The 25,230-nt window shown below is 41.3% G+C and overlaps 1 protein-coding gene across 3 annotated transcripts in view; it reads right to left on the reverse strand.

The window, feature by feature from the left end:
• Window positions 1-25,230, reverse strand: part of GNAQ (G protein subunit alpha q) — a 305,513-nt gene that overhangs the window by 109,785 nt on the left and 170,498 nt on the right. The window lies entirely within an intron of this gene.

Here is a 25,230-nt window from a genome sequence, read left to right on the forward strand (position 1 = left end):
CTTAGAGATTGAGCCATGAAGAAACTTCTGGAACTCTGCTAAAGACTGCTTTGGAAATCAAGCATAATTGCTTCAGCAGGCAAGTATACATTTCACGAGTTCAATGAGCCTGGTGAGAGATTGTGCCTCATAGTTTTATTCTCCCAGCATCTCACATGATGCTTTTATATGGTGGTTGTGCAACAGATGCTGCAGTGTACCTTCTCAGCAGTTTAGCAGTGGGGTCCACTTCTACTAATGCAGCACACAACCACCATTTGTATCAGTGGTAATGCGTTCTGATATAATATCTATGGTGGTCAGCCACTTGGAAGTGGAAAAATTATTCATTAGCATTCCTGAATTATAAAAAGCCTCTGTTAAATATAGTACAGTGGAAACTACGAGACAGTGTTCTGAGCCCCAGAAGACACCCACTTTCAATGTGTTAGAATTATGTTTCACACTCCATGTATTAATATTTGGTTTAGCTGCTAAAAATCACTAAACATCTTGTTCTTAATATTGTGCCTATAAAAATGCCCATGTGATAAAGTGGAAACTGTTATATAGAGATTACATCTAATATGACCACAGAAACAGTGTTTCTGCTTTAGAGAAATTCTTACCCTGAAAAGCAAATCTTTATGAAAATGGCTTAGGTACAGTCGATAAGTATTCATGAATATTTTAATGTATTTATATATCTGTCTTTGGTTTCTTTACAATGTCAGGTCTCATGTGACCTAAACTAGTTGTACGCAACGGCCCTCGCCAGCTTGCCTCTCAAAACACATTAAGCAGCAGAGGAATCCTCCACTGGCTTGGGATCATGTGCTTCTCTCACCTGAGGTGCTTCTGCTCTGGGTAACTGAGGATACAGTACATGTAGGTCAAAGACATCCTGTGCAAGACTTAAATCCATCCCCAATCTCAGGCAGCATTGAAAGCACCCCCCTCCTTCCCTCCACTGCTTTTCTATTTTTCAATATGTGGCACAAAAATGTGAATTTTAGTAAGACAAAAATCTCATGCTCCTCAAGGTTCTCCATGCAGGGTCCATCACATATAACTATTCTACGTATTTGGTCTTTTGCTCTCTGCTTGCCGATTCATGAGGGAGAGGAGATGGAAAAGGAGCTAGGTAGGTCCAGATGAGACTTCGCCTACCAAGGCATTTTATTTTTCCTTAAACCCAGATGCCCAATAACAAAGCTCTTGCTCTCATTATTCTCACATTACTTGGTTTGAAAGTTAGGATACTGACCAGGTATCCAGCTCTGCTGAGCTACACATACTACACTGAGGTGCTGCACTGGGGGTGGGGGAAAATGGACAGGGTATACCTGGAAGACGACGCAGGCAGGAGCTGCCTGGAGTCAAAGTCTAGGGTTATAAAAAGTGTTACCTGGGTAGGTGAGAAACCATAAAAGTTACTAAAATGCATATTTAGGAAAGCAGAAAGGAAACTCCCAGACCCTGGGAGTATCCAAGTCCATGAAAACAGGTGCCACCTGTCCTCCTTGGAAAGCTTGACTATTTCCCAGTGCTTCTGAACTATTTTTCTTTCTTTTTCTTTTCTTTTTTCTTTCTTTTTTTTTTTTTTTTTTTGTCTTTTGTCTTTTGTCTGTTCAGGGCTGCACCCGTGGCATAGGGAGGTTCCCAGGCTAAGGGTCTAATTGGAGGCTGTAGCCCCTGGCCTAGACCAGAGCCACAGCAACACAGGATCCGAGCCGTGTCTGTGACCCACACCATAGCTCATGGCAACACTGGATCCTTAACCCACTGAGCAAGACCAGGGATGGAACCCGAAACCTCATGGTTCCTAGTCAGATTCGTTTCTGCTGCACCACAATGGGAAGAACTCCTGGACTAGTTTTCATTTGATATTAATCCTCTCATCACTTAGATGGTATCTAAACACTTAATTTGTGCCCATCACAGTGCTTGGCAGTCTAGGAGATACACAGATGCAAACAGAGAGACAAATATAAAAAGAAGTAATAAATGAAAGGAACATGCAAAGAATGCGGACGAGGCAGGGCTCAATGAAGAGGTATCCCTCAAATGTACATTCCATAGAAACACACGAGTTTTCTGGGAGCTCTTCACATGTCCAATCCCACACTTAACTGTGACCCATGATGCCCCAGAGGAGGACACCGAGAAAGCTTGGTCACCTTGTACAGCCATGTGATTTGTGGCATGAGGCCCTAAGCTGAGAGCAGTGGGAATTGAAGGCCCGCCCACATGCTGCGGGCCAGGCGCACCTGTCCATTCACAGGAAGGCCTTTTCCATGCCACACAAAGGTACGTCCCGGACAAGGATGGGTGTGCAGGAAGGGCACCATCAGTACCAACCCAGAGAAACTTCTCTTTGCCTCCAGGAAGCATTTACAGCATGTGTGACACAATTTAACAGCTAATTATACTACTGTGTCCTGTTTTTGCTTTATTTATATTTTAAAATATCACCTCCCTAGCTAAACTTGCCCTGAGTGGCACATCTGTCCCTTGAGTGATTTAATTCCCTCAAGGAGCTCCCTTAGGTGGTTCTGAATGTCTACATTTCAGGTACTTGTTCAGATCAGAAGTACAGTATAAACTGTGGTTGGTTCCCAGTCATGTTAGGTTAATGACAATTCTCCAAGTAGTAAAGATTTTTCATTGCTTTCTGGTTCCTATCTTTGTGCTTGGCCATGAATAGACATGAAGCCATTTTTTAGAACATAAATGTGTATCCTAAACTTAAACTTTAGTTTCTACTTCCTAAGATGCTCCTGCTGAAGAAAAACTGGAAATTGAGAGCTTTTTCCTGAGCATCTCTCTCATATGATATAACAATGGCTTTGAAGAGTGAGGAAGCAAGATCCATTTCCTCTTTAGGCAGTGAGTCTGGTCATACACACAACTATTTTTAACCCTGCATTCTATTACTAAGGAGGCAATTTGCTCAATAAGGCAAATCGCAAACGTTTTATATAAATCCTGCAGTTGCCACTCTTTCTTTTGTAGAAATAGGCTCTATACAAGGAGATGCTGATCCAATAGTTAAAGTATGAAAGACTTGGCTGTTGTAGAAAAAATATTTTCTTCCAACATCTAGGCAAAGACAGTGTCCAAAATTCCTACAGTCTGATAAAATTAAAACCACATGGAAAATGGTGTTGAGCTGGGTTTTCTTTTTTGTTGTTGTTTTTTTTTTTTTTACATAGAGAAATACGTAATAATACATTTAGAAACTGGGTACTGGACACCAATGAATAGTATCAGTTTTTGAAATTAAGTGTGGAAATTTTCACAGTGTTAAAACAGAAAATAAGTAATAACCACTGTGCAATAATGGCTTAGTGTCACAGTACAACTATACATTTAGAACTGCTGAAATAGTGAGAACGGGTCTTGAGATTTTTGTCTTTGTCCTCAAATGCACAGCAGGTGAGTTTAGATGGAAGGAGTTCAGTTTTGGTGTCTTCCACTTCCTCATTTGCTCCCCTACAGTTTACAAACATTTTTGGATTAATTAAGACATACATTATGAACTGTTAAATAAAGGTGCTGCATTGCTTTTTTATTTAATTTTTTAAGGTCTGTGATTCTCAACAGGTAAGATTTTATACCTTTGAGCCATGTATAACTGTGATTTCATGGCTTAGAGGAGTTTTGGTAATGAAGTTTTAAAACTGGGGACTGTTCTTTCAAATACACTATGACTCCTCCTATTTTTGTTTTCAACAGAACACTGCAAAGAGCTACACCATTAGCCAAATTTAATGTACCACATTCTGCAACTCTGGATGATTTTAGGAAGAAGTGCAAACCTTACTTTGAGAACAAAGCCTGGCCCACATTTGTTTAAAATGTCCTGAGGCAATCTGATTCCTGGCATGGAGGCTGGCAAAAGATGGAGCCGTCTGCAGGTACTGGAAAGGTAGTAACGTCTGGCATTTGGTAGTAATTATAGTCTTTGGAAAGAACAAAACCCATGTCCCACCCCAAGTCTGCTTCCTGCTCCCCCCCTCCCCCAGACCTGCCTAGGGAGAGGGGAACAGTGAAGATCTACTTTCGGGTCCTTAAATTGATTGGAGTTTTATGAGAAATATGTAGGCAACTGCTGTTGTAGTATTGGTTATTTGAGTTTTCAACTTCAGATTAGCAAAATAACACACTACTGGGTGACAACATTTTTACACACTTGTTACTAACTTCAGAGTAGAGGTGACTAGTGAGGAGATGAAATCTAATACTTTAATGATTTAAATCACTGGGGTAGAGGTATAACTGCTGTAGTGTCATTTTGAACCAAAGAAGAGGAAATATTTTATAGTATAAAATTACATATAATCACATATAGTAAGGATAGAAAAATGTCTATCTTTGATTGAGCACTTACTGTTTGCTAAGCAGATACAATTCTAAGTACTTTAATGTAGAATTTGCACTTAATCTTTACAACAACCATAGAAGATAGGTTCTATTCACTGGGGTGGGAGTGGGGAAATTGTTAACTTGCCCAAGGTCACTCAGGCTTATAAATGGCAGGGTCAAGATTCAACACCATAAGGCTGGCTCTAGAATGCCTGCATCATAATACACTAATATTGGAGATGTGCAAAAAAATGTTACTTGTCTCTGTAATTTAGATAAAACAGCTAAAGACAGTAATTCCAAGTTATTGATATAGTGGAAACATTTCCAAAAGTGACTGCGTAATAGGCTTCCTATAAGATGATTTTAAGGTGTTAAGAAAAAATAAGAAAGAGAAAACCAATCTGAACATTCAATATTATAAACTTATGGCCAAAATAACCAATCTAAGCAGCTATATTTGAAGAACTATAGCTGAAGATAGGGGACTGGATGGCATGCCATCAGGTGAAGTAAATCAGACCTGCCCATCTTCTACATTTTTCCTCAAAATATCCTCATTTCCTGATCCCCATGATTACTGTCCTCCAAGACCTACCAAAGCTCTCTCTTCTAACTCCAAGGGAATCCAATATCTTTTTGGGTATCCCCTGACCACCCTACTTGGCCAAATTCTTGAAATTACGGGAAATGGGAAAGTGATAGGATTTCCTTTTTTTTTTTTTAAAGTTCATGCATATTCCTGAGAGCAGAAAAAACACTGGGTAGGCAATATTGTGGCATTTGAAATAATTTCTTTGACTTCTTGTTTTAAATTATACATCAAAATCAAGCCAGGTTCTAGACAGAAAAATCAAGCCAGGTTCAAGGGAAAAAAAAAAAAAAACATTGATTTCAGTCTTCTTCATGTAACTATCGATGCCAGAAAATCTGGAGCAAAGTGAGGCGAGAACTCAACCAGGTTCCTCAACAGACAAGAAGGCTGAGAATATAGTATCCAGCTTGAAATTAAAACAGAAACAAACAAACAGAAAGATGATGGTGATACAAATAATAAACAATAACATAAAAACAAAGCTAAAAAACTGCTTAAAGTCAGTCAACTTGAGAAAAGAACTAATAGTAAGTCCTGTATCTATTAAGTCTACCACTAAAATTAAATTGTGGATTTTATGTTTACAGAACACGAGTATTATTTAGCTTGAAAATGTAAAAATAATACAAAAACCATCAGATATTGAAAGTAGGTGAAGGAGAAGCAGGACATAGTTTTCTAACTTCCTATCTTTCATGGGAGCAATTCAGTAGATGAGGCCTATGTTAAATGTATAGTTTTTAAAACTCTCATGATTTCAAATTTATGATGTTTCTATGGTCTTCCACTTTAAGTTGTAGAACAAATTGTCAGGAACTTATTTCCTTTGTGAAGAAATATATATCTGAAATTCACTGCCTCTTTTTTTTTTCTTCAGTGTCTCAATTTCATTCTTAGTTGAAGTAAAATTAAATAATTATATATGTAATATTTATGTAGAAAGATATGAGAAAGTTAATCAGCCTTTCTCTCTATCCATCTGGAATGATGTTCACCAAATGCTGATGACAGCTGTTTCTCAAAGGTGGGATTCTGAGCATCTTTTTAAAGTTGTTTCTTCATAGTGATTGACTTTTTTTAAAAAAAAGGCAGTGTATTATTTTTCAAAAGAAGAATAAAATCATTATTCCAAAAAAAAAAAAAAAAAAGCATCAGGGAGTTCCCACTGTGGCGCGGCAGAAACAAATCCAACTAGGAACCATTAAGTTGTGGGTTCAATTCCTGGCCTTACTCAGGGGGTTAAGGATCCGGTGTTGCTGTGAGCTGTGGTGTAGGTCACAGACGTGGCTCGGATCCTGTGTTGCTGTGGCTGTGGCACAGGCCAGCAGCAGTAGCTCTGTTTAGACCCCTAGCCTGTGAACCTCCATATGCTGTGGGTGTGGCCCTAAGAAGACAAAACAAAACAAAACAAAAGGCATCAAAATAACTTGAAAATATACTGACATGAAAAGTTAATAAAAACATAACATTGGAACCAAAAGAGAGATTGTAATATAGTAAAGTGCCATTTTTATTTTAAAACTTATATGCATGAAATAAATTCACACATAAAGAATAGAGCAAAAGATTAAAGATAGTTGATTTATAAACTGATCTTTATTAGCATTTTCTGATTTGTCTATGAGGAATGGCATGACTCATGCAATTTAATATAAATAAATGTACATATTCAAAACAGTAACCCCACAGTTTTTACTGGGGTGTATATGAAAATTTTAAGAGATAGTCTGAAGAGAAACCAGCACTGTGACTCTAATGAGGAAAAAAAAAAAGCCCTATTGTGAAAGAGGCCTTTTATTTCTGAGAGCTAATTTTATAAGAGACGTGTGGGCTTAACTTAACTGGAACCCTTCTTACAATTATCATCTTTGGGGTCCATACTGGTTGGGTGAGCGACCCCCATTCTCTTTCCTTTGTTGCTCCGCCATTTTTGGATGTTGGGCTCTGTCTCTCTTCCCACCAGGCCTCCTGGTTGACGACACCAAATTATTAGCAGGCGAATAATCCAAGTTTTTTTCTCAACTATGTGTTGACCCAAAGTAGGGTCAGACTTGATTGGTCAAGACCAGAAGACCTCATCAAGAATCTTGATTTTTAAAGGCAAATGAGATGCTCATTCAGATTCTGCTTTATTTCAGATAATCCTCCATTAGCTAAGATAATTAAAGAAGAACTGATAGGATCATTCCTGAATGGGCTGAAAGCTGCTCACCATAAATCATTACACCTCTCAACTTTATCCAGGTCTATAAGCTATAACGTACCCAACGTACTGGCTGACCGCATGGAAGAAAAAAGGGTGAGACCTCTGACACTTCCAAATTGCAGCCTTCATACTGAGGCCAGAATCTGCTTAGGATTCCTCATTTAACTACAGGTTTCCTGAAAAAGGTCATGTTTCACTTTCCAGCACATGCTGCCCTGTGGTTACTGAAATCATCCTGAGATTGCAGGTGCTGCCTGGCCCGAAATGTCTCATATACCACAAAACCTACAGAGCCTCCACAGAGAGAACCAGAGGGCCAAGGAGGTGCAGTTGTGAAGGCAAGAGCTGCTTCTCCTTTGCTTGGAAAAAATATTGGATTAGATTTGGGTATGGTCCAAGAAATAACTACCTTGTTGAGAAATAACTACCTTACTCCACACAGTGGGTTAAAAACCTAAACGTTACCTTCACCTTTTGGATAAAAGTGCTGAAAAAATATAAAAGAACTATACATTTAATTAGAACATTAACCAAAAGATGCATTCCCTAATATTCCAGCATTCCTATGCCCAATTTATGATGACAGAGAGCTTTGTTTTTTAAAACTGTGAAGATTCTGAGAGGGCCAAGTTCAACTTTCGACTGTTTTATTTTCCTCACCAGCAACTGGAGAGTATAACCTTTCCAAATGACTCAGTGATTCATCTTTAATTCATTTTTCCTGTCTGAGAACCTGGACATTTTTTCTCTGCAAATGCTCAAGAAGCACATGTTTCATTTTTTAAAGAAAATGTTACAGTTCTTCCTCTGCCATTCTGGATACACAGTGCACTTTGTAAATGGCTGACTGAATAATGATTTTTAAAAAATACATAGTCTGGCGATATGAAAGAATGTGAGTACTTCTAAATAGAACATTTCTTTCTTTAAAAAAAAAATGAATGGATTAGCATATAGGTAGGTGCAACAAATTATTATTTCAGTTCTCATTCTTGCCCTGAGTGGTGCAAATGTGTGCAGTTTGTTATGTTCTAAAACATGTATTTTATGTAGAGTCTTATGTCTGAGTCAAATATTTTTAAACAAAAAAAGAAAAAAGTGAATGGATTAATGATCAGTCTTCCATTATTAATGTTCGAGTCTAGGTCATGTCAATGTGCCAGTCTCACGGGGGCGGGGGGGGGGGATGATTTGCTCATGGGCTGTGAGTTGGCAGGGGCAGTTCCTTTATCTTCTGGCCAAGGTGACAATTCAGACTCTTCCTTCCCCTTCAGGGACAGCACTGGAGAGGGAGGGCGGGGAACAAGGTGGCAGGCAGGGAAAGCAGATCAGACCTGGCTGCTCCTGATCACTACAAAAGGAGCATCAACTGTGTCTGGGGAGTATCACCCCTTCTGCGGTAACAGCTGAACCCCATCCTGGTACAATGTACTCTCAGGCATCATGCACTCATTAAAAAACAAAAAACAACAACAACAAAACAAACAAACAAAAAACCTCAGCCCATGGACTGAAGCACACACACGTAAAAATTTTTCAATAATATTTTCTGCTCCCTATGGGAGTTTATGCTGACCTATAAAAGAAAAAAATCTCTATACACATAACATACCTATATATTAGAGAACCTTTCTTAACTGCTTTGTGGTGAGAGACTAGCATCAAAAATAGACACTGGAAGCATTTAAATAAAAAATTATCCAGCATCTCACACTGAAGTCAGATTTTGCGTTGACATTTCCTGCAAGGGCAAATGGGAGGAAAAAAGCCCAAAGCTTTCAGTATATATTTAAAACAGCATGGCCACAGAGAAATGATTGGCAATGGAACAATCATCATTCTGCAATTTTCGCCCAATAAATTGGGCAAAATCACTGCAATTTGGTATAAATGTTCCTTTCAGGTATATTTCTCAGAGTAGCCATTATATTTTACTCTAATGTTCTTTCCCCCCCCAGCCTCTGACTTAGTTGCATCCTAGAATTTTTATTTAAAAGAAATCTGTGATAATCATCATCTCTTATTTTGTTTCAGATATATCAAGGATTATTATATCCAATTACTGGTAAGTAATTAAACACACAAATAAATCTAGTTAGTAAAACAAACCATATGTAATTTACACCAGCTTTTAGAAAAAAAGTTTGGCACTGGCTCAAGTCCTTTGATATACTACTTTCATTGCAAGAATGACTGATTAGGTATGACCCTTAATATTGAGACTGTATTTTTGAAAACTAAGGAGAAACTCAGGCAGAGGTAAATTCTTACCAGGGATGCCCAATAATTCCTTGGTGGGGTGAAGAATTCTATTTTGTATTTTAAAGTTGGGTCTGCCCTCTATAAATCCAAAACCGTGGCTTCAGTTAGGTAACTCAGGAAGCTCTGTATGATACAGCCAAAACCATTAAAAAGAATAGCCTTGTTAGTTAATTGCAGGTGTATAGCTTAGAAACGGGTGAATGACTATGTGACCTGAGAGCTTCATTTTCTATAAATCAAACCCACCCAGAGGGGCTTCAGTGCCACAAGAAATGATATGAAGTTGAACTCTGATTATCTTTCCCCTGAGAGACAGATATGACAACTCAGCAAGGGAGCTGCAACATCCCCCAGCCCCTCTCCTGTTCTGAAGAGGGATGAGAATTCCTGCTGCTGACCCTGACCTGGGATGGGAGTTACAACGCCAACTCCAGCGCTCTAATGCAGGTGGGAAAAGCTGGACTGAAACCATCAAATGTGTTCCCTCCTTACAGCCTAATCAATCCCAATGGTACAAGGTGAACAGCAGAGACTTAAGAAGCCACATTTCTTAGCTAAGAAAACGAACCCAGGAGCGCCTGCTGTGGTGCAAAGGGATCAGAGGCACCTTGGGAGTGCTGGGACTTGGGTTCGATCCCTGGCCCCGCAAGGTGGACTGGGAATCCAGCAGTACTGCAGGTTCAGCTTAGGTGGAGATGCGGCTTGGATCTGATCCCTAGCCTGGGAGCTCCATATGCTGTAGGAAGGCCAAAAATGAAAAACGAAAACCAAAACACCTGAACCCTGGAGTTTCTGTTGTGGCACAGCAGAAATGAATCCGACTAGTATCCATGAGAATACGGGTTTGAGCCCCGGCCTCGCTCAGTGGGTTAAGGATCCAGTGCTGCCAGTGAGCTGTGGTGTAGGTCTCAGATGCGGCTTGGATCCCACATTGCTGTGTCTGTGGTATAGGCTGCCAGCTACAGCTCCACCTAGACCCCTAGCCTAGGAACCTCCATATGCTGGAGGTGTGGCTCTAAAAAGCCAAAAAAAAGAAAAAGAAAAACAAAACAAAAAAACAATTCCAACAAACCCCGGTTTTCATCAAAACCCAGTTTAGACATGCTATTGGGCGAAATGGAGAAAGAAATCTGATTAATACTTGGGGATAGAAAACAACCTTGTTTTAGAGAAAAGAGATTTTTCTTAATTCTAATTTCTATTTGCTATGTTTTAAAGATGTTTTGTTGAAGACTGCCTAGAGACAGAAAAGCTGAAAGCTGCATGTCATCGTGCATATACATGCCTTACAAGGCTGGGGATGCTGGGACACTGAGATGTTTATTTGCCAGGTTTCCCACATGCTGTGGACCCCGGGCCTTGGCATTCTCACAGTCCTGGCAGGGGAGCCCCACTACAGCCTCAGAGACTTCGAGGTGTATGGCTCAACCAATCTGAGCTGGCATTCGTGCCCCAGGGCTGTTCTGATGAGGATATATATGAGTCCCAAGTTTCCAGTGGATACATGCACCTTCTGCCGGGCTCATAGAGTTCCATATGTAACCTCAATGCAAAGACATCCCTTATGACAGCCACCACACTGATGTCCAGTTTCCACTACGGCTATGCCTCAGGTATGAAAGAGAATACCAAGCTCAAGATCCTGTGACAGCCTGTTGCCCAGTGGGCAACTAGCCCCCCCCCCCCCAAGGCGTCACCTGGCTGAAAACAATCACATCACCAAGGGCTTCTCCTCTAAAATAATGATTCTACTCCTGGGCAAGAGGAGGAGACCAAAGCAGACTGCAGGAGGTAATAAAAGGACTCCTAATCATCTTACTCAACCACCCCATCCATGCCAACTCCTCCCCCATTAAACTAAAATCTAGGGGGGAAAAGATCTATTCCACTGACTGAATGGATGTTTGTATTATTTTTTATGTTATTTTCCCAGGAACATACCTCTTTTAACCAGAGACAAACACATACGAATAGTATAAACCGTTAGAATATATTTTTAAATTGTGAACAATTTGTAGCTTATAAACCTCTGGTCAAAAAAAAAAAAAAAAAAAAAGGAAGAAAGAAGGAAGGAAGGAAGGAAGGAGGGGAGGGTCATATTCAAAGAAGAGAAGATACTGCTGTTCACTTAGCTTCTAGCATAAATTCTCATTGGAAGATTCTAAGCTTCAGTTGTTTAGTGTAGGATGGATACCCATACTCTGAAAATCAGAAATTGTAGGAAGAAATTAAAACCCGAAGATGAGAATCTGAATCTCAATATGCCACCTGCTCTGCATGTGCCCTCAGGCAAGTCATGTAACAACTCTGAATCTGCCTATTTTAATCTATAAAATAAAATTAGTAATCTTTTTAAAAACTCTTCTACCTACCTCATCAGGAAAGCAAAGGATTAAGTGAGATCCCTCCAGCATCAGATTAGTTTTTAGCAAGCATTTCAAGGCTGTGACTCGTTGGGGTCATAACTCAAAGAACTAAAGATTTTAAAGCAATCCATTTTTACATTAATTCTTAGTTCCACTTTTTGTCAGAAAATCTAAAATCATATGGCATTTCACTTCTCCTGTTAATGTCTTCGCAAATGTTTGCTCCTTGTAATGTCAGTGGCAAATGTCAGAAGCGACTGTAGAAGCTAAAGTGGGGCTGGGCCTTCCTTTTAAACATAATTCTCTGGTAGTAGATTCCTTCAATGGGTAATTTCATTATATACTTGAGATGGAATCATGGAAATTCCTTACAATCCATCTGGCATCAAGAAGAGATGTAGATTAATTTGGTAAATACACACAGAAAACATTGGAAAACTTACCCAATTCCTTTGCGGACATTATTTTAAAAAGCGGTTTCATCTGAGCAGGAGTTACGTCCTCACATGAACCCCTAAAGTTACTCAAGGGAAAAACTTCCAGTTCACCACATGATTGTACAGCTTGTATCCACCCTCTGCAATCCTTCCCTCTCAGGCTCCTAGCCAGCTCTTTATAGTCAGAAACAATCCCCTCCTACCCAGAAACACTGAAAGAAGCTGGTATCCTTCCTGCAAACTTTTACAAGGTGTAAACAATGAGGGATGGATGGACAGCAATGGGCACGGGAAGTTACCTTGCTAGAAAGAGTGGTTCTTTGGAGGGACTAGTACATGGAGACCAAGGATCTGAAGGGCCTAGGCTAGTGTGGACAGAAAGATCCTAACAGAACATCATCATCCACTAAAGAAAGAGCTGCTTGCCTTGAATGGGAACCATGTTAGAGCAGCTTAAAGAGAGGCATGGCTAAGCAAGCCTATAGATGGGCAGAGGCAGAAAAGGAGGCTGGTGCTCTCTGTGAGCATCACATCCACGTGGACCATCCTTTAGGAAATGAGGCACAGCCACAATGTGCTCAAAGACCTAAAGAGGATCACATATCAGGAGCTCTACAGGGAAACGTGGCTCACAAATGTATTGTCACTCTGTTGACTGACAGAATATTACTAAAACCATGTTGACAGCTAAGAAAAAGAATGAAAAAATGCCACATTTGCAGGGGTGGGGGGCGGGGAGGTGGCTGGACTGTTTATCTTCTTACTGTCTCTCCTATACATATGCAGCAGGGATAAAGTACATGTCCCTTTTAGCCTAAATACAGGGACAAAGGCTCTCTCTCCTTGGTTAATCCTCCTGTGGACAATAGTATCCTTACAGCCTAATAGAAATAACGTGGTTCGAGTGCTTCAGAATTAGTAAAGCACTTGTATATACATTATTTTCCACATTTTCTTCAATCCCAACTTTGTGAGCTAGACTAGGCAAACAGTATTATTGTGTCACAGAGGAGGAAACTGAGCCCATGAACTTTGATGGAATTCAGACCAGGCTTTGGTCACCAAAACCCAAAGACGCACCAGTCTTTGGCAATGACTTGTCCTGGACTGCAAGGAATGCTGGGCTACTTCAACCTGCCTGAAGGCAGTTGTTCAGACACCACCAACACCAGCTAATGACTAAGGAAGTTTTTCCCTTACTAGGCTGATCTTTCCCTGAGCAAATCCACCCTTTTTCCCAAACTCTGAGGGCCAGGAGTTCGCTCAGTCTGCAAGGCAGTGGTCATTTATGTCTAGAAACATCCCTTATTTGTTCACGAAAGCCCTGCAAATATTTTGGCAAATAAGTTCAAAAATCCGGAAGTGCTAATTATTAGGCAGAGACAAACCCACAGTAATAACATAAACAACAAAGTGCCTTTTCAGCGCTGCTATTCAATGTGCCTTCCTGTTGCCAGTGCCATGAAAAACATGCTGGGAATGGCCTGGAGGGGATGGAAGAGGAAACGACAGCTTCCAAGACCTCGTCCTGTGGGTAAGTTGCTGCCTTCCCATTTGCTGCAGCAGAATCAGAGAGGAAGGGCGGGTGGTGTATGTGCACAGACAGAAAAATGGCTCAAAGAATGGAGTTCCTTGAGAATACTGGGAAGGTGGGGCACTCACAATTCTTTAAGGGATGAACTTTTGTGTTTTTAGGTTGGGAAAAAAATGAGTGGGGAGATAAAAGATTTTATTCAATTGGTTGCACATACATGAGCACTAGTCCTCTGTCAAGACAGATGCCTGTCTCAGCCCTCCACAGCAGGCTGTGTATGTTGAGCCTTGCGCAAAAGGGGTGTGTGTGGTGGGATGAACCTGGGGCCTGACGTCCTTCCAGTATTCTGCCCACCCAGCTGTGTGCCCCCTTCAGCCAGGAAGAAGCATCTTATTGTAAGCAGGTGCCTGTTTTCATTTGCACAAAGGCACTCCCTGTACTAGCAGCAGCCTGACCTGGGTAAAGGGCTGCAACATGTCAGCTTCTGGCCCTGAAAGCCTGTATCATTTTACATGTTAGGAAACATACACTCGCTGGATGTCCTGGACTTGATACTAGCCATGTGGAGCCTTATTCAAATCAGGTTAAGTGCTTTTTTGCTTTACTGTCTCCAGATGGAGCAGTAATAACGGCCCTTCCTGTGCCGGTCTCCTTAGGGCCATTGTAAAGCCACTGCCAAAAATCTAATCCTATTTCTTTCTTCAACGTGTCCAGCTTTCACAGAGCTTTTTCAAATATTAACATCACGTTCCTCCTCCTCATTTAAGTTCCAAGTAGATCCAAGAAGAAAGATTTTGAGTTCGATGATGTGCCAAGGACTACAGGCCCACTTTAAATAGGACAATGTCCATTTCCCAAGCAAATCACACCCTTTCATGGGTCTAAATTCCAACCATGGTCACATACCTTCAAGTCTTTTCACTAGAGTCTTAGGGTGCAACTCTCTTAAGTAACTCCACTGCTGGCATCTCTGGGGCAGCAAATCAAACCCTGAACTGGCTGGATTCCTCCAACAGGCTGCTGGGATACAGATTCCTGGCCAACTACAGGAGAGCTGTCAGTTCGATACTTTTATCCCAGAGTCGGTTTGGCCAAGGCGACACTGGAACAATTGGTCTCATTGCCTTCTGAGAAGACAATTAATTAGTGTGGTAGGAACAAGGAACTGAGAGAGCCTCTGCCCTTCTGAGGGATGTGGCACTGGTCTCTTGTCAGAGCCAACGTCTGCATCATAAGATGCTCTAGGAAGGGCTTCTAGTTCCCTTTAAGGCAGTCTAGAGGGGCACCAGGCACAGAAGACCTTCTGAGGGGTTTTTTTTGGGGAAAAAGAAAGATGAAAGAACTCCAATAACACCGAAAATCCAACTTAGGACTAGAGATAAATATTCGGCAGCAAAACTCAATACGTTAGAGAATATACCATTTTAGACATGATAAAGGGAAAAAAGGACAAATGTCTCATTGAGAAGTGCCTCAGAGCGTGGCATGAGGAATGTGTGGTGACCAGAATCCAGCCCCATTGAGGAAAATCTGAGTTCGGTGACAACATCCTCGGCAAGCTTTATTAGGCACTCGTACTAAGTGCATTGCTCAACACGCTATGAATGAGAATTCATGAGTCACAGGACAGCACCCCCCTGACTCGAGTCGACAGCAAAGGACATCACTTATTTAACTGTGGAAGAGGATGACGGATGCCTCCCAGGGGCTTTCTAGAAAGGAACATAATATCTCATTGCAGGGATGGCTGAATTAAGAAATGATTCTCAAAACAAGCATCTTAAAACCATTTTAAAAATGTAATTATTTAGAAATAATGACTAGTCCTTTACAAGAAGCTGTAGATGCTTCATAGTATACTGCAATTTCTAAGCTACAGGCAAAGCCTCCTCACTGGGGTGGGGAGTTCAATGAGTAGCCATGTGGTGTTGAAAATTCGAAACTTGGTTTAACCATGACTCCCCTTCTTCACTTATCTTCTGGTTCTTTCTGTTTCTTCCCCAAAACTGAATTAAAATCGTTACCTCTATTGGCTTCTCCACCTGTCTTCTGCCCTTTAGCACCAGTCTGTTATAACTCACAGCACTGGCCAAGATGATCAAGTTCAAGGGGCCCTTTTCAGTTTTTCCCTTGTCTTCTTTTCAGTATTTGATAATACGGGCTGCTCTGTCTCAAACTGGGTTTGTCTGTGATTTGCTGATACTACATTCCCTTCTACCAGAATGCCAGTAGCCCCTTACCTTTCCAGCCAGCACTTCCAAATGTCTGCTAGGCAGCTCCCCTCCCATGTCCGTAGTCACCTTCTACCCAACATGTCCCTCAACCACCTCTCGACAGGTTTCCCAGCCTCCTAAAGGTGATCTTCCTCTTGCTCATCTGTCAGTTTATGGCACTCTCTCTTACCTAGTCACCTCAGCCAGGAACTATGGACAATCTTGGCTCCTCTCTGCCTCCTGGACTCAATCTACTGCTTCCCCACCTCTCAAGCTGTTTCCCCAACTCCAGCCCCACACCCCGCCACTGCCTTGGATCTGGACCTCATTCTCTCCTACGTGGACTGCAGCAACAGCTTCTGTACTCTTCCTGCATTTGGGGAGCTCTCTGAAATCCATCCTCCACACGGCTACCAGATCATTTCCCATGAGCACAAGCCCCATCACGTAACTCACCTATTCCATATCCTCCACCGCCCATCCTGGCTCCCCAATTTCTACAGGACAAAGAATTTCCTATGTCAACCCCAGGAACTTGCTGGTTCTCTCAGCTCCCACTCCTTGCCATTAATCATAACCAAGGGGACCCCTCTCAGTTCCCCAAGCCTGGCAAGCCCATTCATACTGCCACGCTTTCCCTCTTCAGGGTTTCTTTGCCTTGCATGCCCTCAGCCCAGTTTTCAAAACTCCTACGTGCCCTCCATTGCTCAACTCAAACACCTTCTTTTCTCTGAAGCCTTTCCTGCCCCTCCCCATTCCCAGGCAGTCACCCCATCTGTCTGTTCCCACTGCAAATGTGCATCTCCACCCAGGTTAGTCTCACAGAACACCTACCTGTGCCCTGAGAATGGAGTCTACTTTTTCTTTCCTCCTCTCTGCAGCTCCTGAAGTGATCAATGCCTTGCAGACAATCAAAATTTTAATGGAAAAACAGAGATGTTGCCTTTTCTTAGGCTTTCACAGGTGTATGTAACTTCACATCTTCTCTCTCCATGCAAACTTGTGTTCAGGGAATGTACACATGTATTTATTTCACCCAACATGTCTAGGTAAGAACGGAGCAGCAAACCTGTACAGCTTGCCTAAAATCTAAGAGGCAAAGATTCAGAAACCCAGATCTTCAGATTAAAGGCCTATTTTTTTCTTTTATGATCGGCAAAAAGTTCCTGTAATAAAACTCCCTCAAAATAGAGTGCCTACTGTGTAGGACATACCTCCTCCCCCACTACAGAATTTTATTTTATTTTATTTTATTTTGGTCTTTTTGCCTTTTCTAGGGCCGCTTCCCTCGGCATATGGAGGTTCCCAGGCTAGGGGTCGAATCAGAGCTGTAGCCACAGGCCCCACCAGAGCCACAGCAACGGGGGATCTGAGCCGAGTCTGCGACCTACACCACAGCTCACAGCAATGCCGGATCCTTAACCCACTGAGCAAGGCCAGGGATTGGAACCCTCAACTTCATAGTTCCTAGTCAGATTCGTTAACCACTGCACCACAACGGGAACTCCAGGAATTTTCATCATTCAATGATAAGACTTCTGATGTGTATCATTAGCTGAGTATTTGTGTATTCCTTGGTGGGGAGCCAAGATCTCTGGTCCTCTATAAAATATATAGAAATTATGGTCTAAGGTCATTTTTGTCCTTACCAGAGGTCACTGAAAAGGACCCAAATTCAGTGGGACAAGTAGACTACATCAAGCCAATCTCAACATCATGTTCCAATTGTTCTGCTTTTGTTTCTGTCTGCAAGCTGTGCCCCTGTGTGTTCCCTCCCACCAGTCTCCAACTTGATAACCTCCCCGTCCCCCAATGCTGCCCTGCTTGGGGGTGGGGAGGCAGAGTGACGACAAATGCTGGTGGTAGCATGTAGTGGGACAGTGAGATGCTTGCTCTGCCTACTTTTTTTTTTTAGGGCCACACATGAGGCATAGGGAAGTTCCCAGGCCAGGGGTCTATTGGAGCTGCAGCTGCCAGCCGACACTACAGCCACAGCAACGTGGGATCCAAGCTGTGTCTGTGACCTACACCACAGCTAATGGCAATGCTGGATCCCTAACTCACTGAGAAGAGCCAGGGATCAAACTTGCAACCTCATGGATACTAGTCAGGTTCGTTACCACTGAGCCACAATGGGGAACTCCTGCCTGCTTTAATTGTTGCTGCCCTACTTCTGTTTGCTACAAAGACCTCCTTACTCTCCTCTCTTCACCACTTATCAGCCTTAGGCAATGCATACCCCGCAGACCTCAGTTGCTGGCATCTTTCCTTCAATGTATTGTTTTAGAGGAATTTTTCCCCCTTGGCTTATGAGGCTTTCTCTTTCAGCCCTGGGTGAAAATCAGCAAAGATTCCTGTTCTTATCAGCTAAGTGCTTAAATAAACAGAGCAGGTGCCAGAGTCAAAAGGATATGGAAAACAAGATTTGGCTGAAGATTATTTGTAATGGGGCTCTGCTGCTGACAAAGAACCAGAAGTTCACACTTCTTTTGTGAAAAAGAGCACAAAAGGGGAAAGAGCCAGAACTTCATGAGAGGGCAAGGCTGGTTTGCCTGTACCTGGTCAGGTAAGATCCATGCTTTTGTATCTCTGGACAGAATTTCCTCCTCTCCCTGAAAGAACTCTCTCGTTTGCGTATACAGAGAAGATAGCACACCATTCCACCCCACCCACATTTCAACAGACTGTCCTTGTGCTACCTGAACACTTTACCCACTTAGGATAGAGCCTCCCTTTGCCAGGACTCAGCCCAGCAATACAAGCGTTTTGGCAGAGGCATGAGGAAAGGGATGGAGTGTAACTGGGCAGGGACAGAATAACCATGGCAACCATGGTGGTTCTGCCTGGTGAAGGCCTGGGAGCCCCCCGCCTACTGAACAGGGTGTGCTGCTCCTGGCTCCTCAGGCAGCAAGATTTAAACAGCTGGCTCTCCCAGCCCTTCATCGCAACATGAATTTACACCCTCCTTCCACGTATGCATACATTATCACCAAAAAGCAATGCTGCTCAACTGTGGGGCCTTAGGAAAACTCCTAGGACAATGCTCCTGCTCCCAACTCTTCTCCTTTGTCCTTCTAAACATAGTACTTCTGCAGGCAGCTCAGGTATCTGAATAAGAAACCTCACAGTGTTCTACACAATTATATTCCTGGCCTTGTATTTGCACTTATACTTTCTCTAAGAAGATGCAAGAACTTGACATCAATCCCTTGGATGTCAAGGCAGAAGGGATTTGAGCTCCTTTTACCAGTGGGGAAACTGAGACAAAATAAGGTTGAAGAATTTATACCCTGGCAGTTAGTGGTGAGACTCTCAAAATAGTGGCACTTTCAGCATAGACCTTCAGGCATGCACGGATAGAGAAAAGACTATCCAGCAGGCCATATATTTTTCCTTTTCTCTTCCTATAAAAATTGGCGGTATTTTAGAAAAGGGAAAGAGAGACAAAAGTAGATAAGAAGTGTTATCAACTACACAATGCCAAGAGGAATAAAATTTTAGAAGAGCACACATGTCATTTTCCTGCTTCACAGTCTTTTAAACAGAGAAACAGAGAATTTGTTGGGAGCAGTCAGGAGTCAGAGCTAAGCTGGAGTTATACTACTGTGTGGCTCTTAGAGCATACTTCAAACTTCTTAGCTCCTCAACTGAAAATGAGCATAGGGGTGGTTATCTCAAAGGGATGCTCTGGGGGTTACATGAAATGATGTATTCAGATAGTATTAACAAGGCCTAGTATAAGGCAAATGGTAAATAAAGTTAGTTTCTATTATTATTTCTATTACTAGATGAATAACAGATCCTGACTTCAATCACCATGAGCATAACATTTTGTTTTCAAAACCATCCACCATGAATGCACACCATGGAAACCATTCTCTTAACCAAGAACTTGGCAGTCTTTCTGACAGTACAGACAAATCAGTAGAGCCACCATAATTCTAGAGTGTGTGTCATACCCTAAGAAATCTTGACCAACTGGTAGTTTGAAAAATAAACCTATGATATGCACCACCACAAGTCACAGATACAGACATGCTAGGTATACTACAGAACAGTGCCCAGTGGCTGCACCTAAGTGTCCTATTATTCCACTAAATTTCAATTTAGGATCTTTGTAAAAATTGCGGCAAAAAAAAAAATGATGGCACTATTTCATTAGAAAAAAGCAATTACCTTATATTCAGCCTGTCCCATTTCTAAGAATCCTTCCACTATTACATAAACCACCTAAATGAATTCTGGAGCCCCTCCAGGCAAGAGGACAGAGCGTGCCAAGATCTGTTGCTATGATAATGGCAAGTTATTGCTATAGGAAAAACTCAGTTAGGGGTTCAAACTATTTGAGCCTAAACTGGAAGAATCTCTTTCTGATTTTTATCCTGCAAGTCAAATATAAAGGCACTATTTTATGTGGATCACACGCCTCCCTTATATCCTTTATATTTTTTAACTCTAAAATGCAGGCTCATACATACAGAATATAGGGATTGTTGAATTTACTTCTGAAAGAGCACTCAGTTTTTGTCTTTTTAATCACTTTTAGTTCAGAGATGAATGTATTTAAAATTATTTTTAAAAGGCAATAGCTGAAGAATACTGTTTCACGAGAAATAAAGAACAGATCAGGAGGAGTTCCCGTCACAGCACAGCAGAAACGAATCCGACTAGGAACCATGAGGTTGAGGGTTCCATCCCTGGCCTCGCTCAGTGGGTTAAGGATCCGGCACTGTCGTGGGCTGTGGTATAGGTCACAGATGCGGCTCAGGTTCTGCGTTGCTGTGGCTGTGGCGTAGGCTGGCAGCTTTAGCTCTGATTAGGCCCCTAGCCTGGGAACCTCCATATGACACAGGGGCGTCTGTATAAAAAGACAAAAGACCAGAAATAAAAAAAAGAACTGATCAATTGTAAAGTTAGATGTTATGTAATTGAAAGCCCTCCTGCTTGCTTCTTAAAAATTATAGGTTACATCAATTTCAAAATTAAAATTGTGGACATACTTCCTATGGAAATTATCAGGAAATGTTCAAAAGAAATGAAAACAGGGAAGATTTGTCATGTGGCCAGTCTACACACAGGAGAGTGGCAGTGATAAGTGATATGTATGCTGGGAGAGTTAGCTATTCATTCACTGCTTTGGGTTTCATTTGTTCATGCTTACCTTCCCCCTTTTCATAGCCATACCTGTGGCACATGGAAGTTCCCAAGCTAGGAGTCAGATTGGAGCTAAAGCTGCCAGCAACGCAGGATCTGATAAGGCAACGCTGGATCCTTAACCCACTGAGCGAAGCCAGGAATCAAACCCTCATCCTCATGGAGACTACATCAGGTCCTTAACCTGCTGAGCTACAATATGAACTCCTACTCTTTCTTTTAAACGCCCCTCCAAAGCCAGACACAAACTAGCAAGATGTGAAAACGTCCTGTTCTCTTTGCCCTGGACCGCTCTACTCATTCATGAACAAACATCTGAATGCCTTTTAAGGAGATGAGACCAAGGCAAGCATTTGCCTTCTCTCTACACTAGACCAGTACAAGCACACAGCTCTCTTGGGAGATGTACCTCATGCAGTCTCTAGAAACAGAGGTGCAGCTGATATAACTTATAGGTTGCAAAGTTGTGCACAATACAGGTATCAATTCTGCTTTTCTATTGAGAAAGTACAATTACGACATGTAAGATTTGCTCACCTATACGTTCAATGATTTGTGGGGAAAAGAAAAGATTACTCAGGGAAAAAAAGAAACAAACCAATCCTATATTTTCAAACAAATTAACCAGTCTTTCTGGGAAATGAGCACATCTAGGAAATAAAAGTACATATGAGTATTTGATAAAGCTCTGCAAATAGCTTATTGGTTACTGCCTTTTGCCCCAGAAATCACTTCAATGGCATGATATCAAAGCACCATTGTACCCTTGTCCCAATCCCAAAGAAATTATACAGAACTGTTTTCTAAGAATAGTCAGATGGCATCTTAGTAAAAACACTTCTCTTAAAACACAAATAGAAATATAATAGGGAAACAAGGAGAGATAGAAAACTTGGTATAAAGGGAGAGGGGCAGGAAAAATTAGGATTAAGTCAGCAAAGGTGATTGCAGAGGATACAAATAAGTAAAAGAAGCATAAAGAACCTTCTTAAAGATTAATAAACAGGTTTTTCCACACGAAAGTCCCCTTTGATAAAAAATAAGAATAAAAGCAAATTAGGAGTTCCCACTGTGGCTCAGTAGTTAAGAAACTGACTAGCATCCATGAGGATGCGGGTTCAATCCCTGGCCTTGCTCAGTGGGTTAAGGATCCACCTTACCATGAGCTGTGGTGTAGGTCACAAATGTGGCTTGGATCTTGTGTGGCTGTGGTGTAGGCTGTTAGCTGTGCCTCCAATTTGACCCCTAGCCTGGGAACTTCCATATGCCATGGGTGTGGCCCTGAAAAAAAAAAAAAAAAAAAAAAAGGCAAATTAAAGCATCTGTGGTTTCTTGGCCAGACAAGTAACCTGTGTTTTAAAATCACAACCTCCAAAGAATGATTTTCCAGATTTACAGTTTGGCGATATTTGGAACATCTGTAAAACTATGTTTACATATTTTTCATGAAAACATAGAACATATCTATCACTGGAGTACAAATCCCATGATTAAACATGCAGAAACAAATATAATTACACAAAGCAAGAAACAAATTCCATCACTGGTAATGTTAATCTATTAAAACATTTAAGGGCAAAGATGGTGAGTTTTCATTTCCTAGTGAAAGTTCCACAGTCTTTTTTTCCCCCCCTTTTATGGCCACACTTGATGTATATGGAAGTTCTCAGGCTAGAGGTCAAATCAGAGCTGCAGCTGCCGGCCTACGCCACAGCCACAGCAAGACTGGATCCAAGCAATATCTGAGACCTACTCGACCGCTTGGGGCAATGCTGGATCCTTAACCGCACTGAGAGAGGCCAGGGATCGAAACTTCATCCTCACGAAGACTACCTCAGGTCCTTAACCCACTGAGCCACAATGGGAACTCCCTCCACTATCTTCCAATAATAAAAGAAAAATGCAATAAAACGAAGCCTTCTGCCATTTACGATAAATGTCTTAACTAGTTATCATATGAGAATGAAAAAGGAAGTGAATCCATCAGAAGCATCTATTGATATTTTGTGATTGCATTAAACACAGAAAAGCATTTAATTCAGTTCTTATATTTACTATAGCCTTTAGTCAAAATTATACAGACAATAAACCTTCTAGTCAAAGGAATGAGAAACTAACACAAACTATAGCCAAATTCCTGGCACTGAGCTTGGCTCATGGGTTTTATTTACTAAATATTTGTTGAATGAATAAATAATCTAAATATCATTTACATTCTGCTTTGTATTTTGGCATGAAAAGTGCCTGCTTTTCAGCAAAAGGCACTCCTGGGCCTATATAAGTATTTTCATTCTCTGATGTGGGCAGAGGCTGTGATTTACAGATATAGTTTACCCTACAATCAACCCCCAACTGTAGAGGAACTGAAGAGGTGTCTGAGTTCTAGTCTTGCGACTTCAACATCACCTTCTCCCTATGAAAGCCAAGTGCAATAGCCCAGAACAGAGGAGATGACCATTTTATATTCATATATGAATATGTGGTATTTGCATATATAAAGAATTGGAATGGCCTAGCAGTTAAGGATTTGGTGTTCTCACTGCTGTTGCTTGGGTTTGATCCCTGGCCCGGGAACTTCTGCATGCTGTGGTTGCAGCAAAAAAAAAAAAAGAAGATTGAGGGATTTAGAAATATACATATGGAGTTCCCATCGTGGTGCAGTGGAAACGAATCCAACTAGGAACCATGAGGTTGCAGGTTCGATCCTTGGGTTAAGGATCCGGCGTTGCCGTGAGCTATAGTGCAGAGGCGGCTTGGGTCTGGCATTGCTGTTGCTGTGGCTGTGGCTGTGACGTAGGCCAGCAGCTGTAGCTCTGATAAGACTCCTAGCCTGGGAACCTCCATATGCCGCAGGTGCGGCCCTAAAAAAACCGCAAAAGACAAAAAAAAAAATAAAAATTAAAAAAAAGAGAGAAATACATGTATATATGTTAGGAATGAAGGATATATACATACATAAACTTAGTAAAGTATTATATAAGTTAAATTATTGCTAACAAGTAATTAATTAGATTACCTCAATCTTTAAATAAACTGGAACTAGAATTTTTTCCCCTGGAATAACTAATATCATTATTTCATACACAAATAATTTACATTTGGCAGCATATAACAGCTAAGACTATTTTCTGACGGAGAACACTAAGGAGGATGGAGCTTACTGCAGACTTCCGCTTAAACGCTATCCTAAGATCACTCGAGAAACACAAATTAAACTCTTCCAACATGATCATGGCAGAGAAGGGAAAGGACAGACCATCAAAATTAAGGTGACTTTTTCTCGTCTTTTTAAAACCTTTTTTTTTTTTTTAAATCGAAGAATAGTTAATTTATGGTGTTGTGTTAGTTTCAGGTGTACAGCAAGATGGCTTCTTTACATAATTAAAGTTATTTTTATGATCTATACTTTGAGTACTTTCTAAGTGGGTCTGCTTGATAGGCAATTAAAAATTATTCCTAGAATAGTCAGGCTGTGTATCAATTAAGCCTTTGTTACTTTTTCATTATTTTACCTTGAAAACCCAACAACATGAACTAAATAAGGGACTTACACATGACCTCTTAACAGCAGTTCTTTTAAATATTTGTTTAGTTGAAAGGGAATTCTGAGAAGACGGTAGAAATAATCTATGAAATCAAGATGTATTAGTACCATCTGGATTCACACCTCTTCCCAATTCCCTTTGTCACTAAGCCCTTCCTTTCATCATCATGGAAAACCAAGAGCAAATCCTCTTGGATAATATAATCACCACCATGTATAAAAACACGTATAAACCACAGAGAAGCTGAGACAAGAAGCAGGACAGCTAGGGGAAGCAAGGGAGTGAAATTCAGACCCACACAGCTTCACATAGGGTAGAAAACCCAAACATGGAACTGGCTGGGCTCTCTTCTTCACTGCTGGCCTTAGAGCATCAGGCTACTCCAGGCCCTTTTCTTTACCAAACATGGAATTCTCTGTTGTGAAATTCAATTATTTTCAACAGGAATCTGAGCTTGACCTATATCTCTCAGCTTTGTGGTGTAGAGTACAGTACCCTGAAATACCATTGTTAACAATATCACACTTCTTACCTAGATCTGTTTAACCTGCAGGGATCCAGATCCTGTGTA

The sequence above is a fragment of the Sus scrofa genome, chromosome 1 (genome assembly GCF_054392235.1).
Source record: "Sus scrofa isolate SSC_HxYL_T2T_F1_AM1 chromosome 1, Sscrofa_HxYL_maternal_Yorkshire_Landrace_v2.0, whole genome shotgun sequence".
NCBI classification, from domain to species: domain Eukaryota; kingdom Metazoa; phylum Chordata; class Mammalia; order Artiodactyla; family Suidae; genus Sus; species Sus scrofa.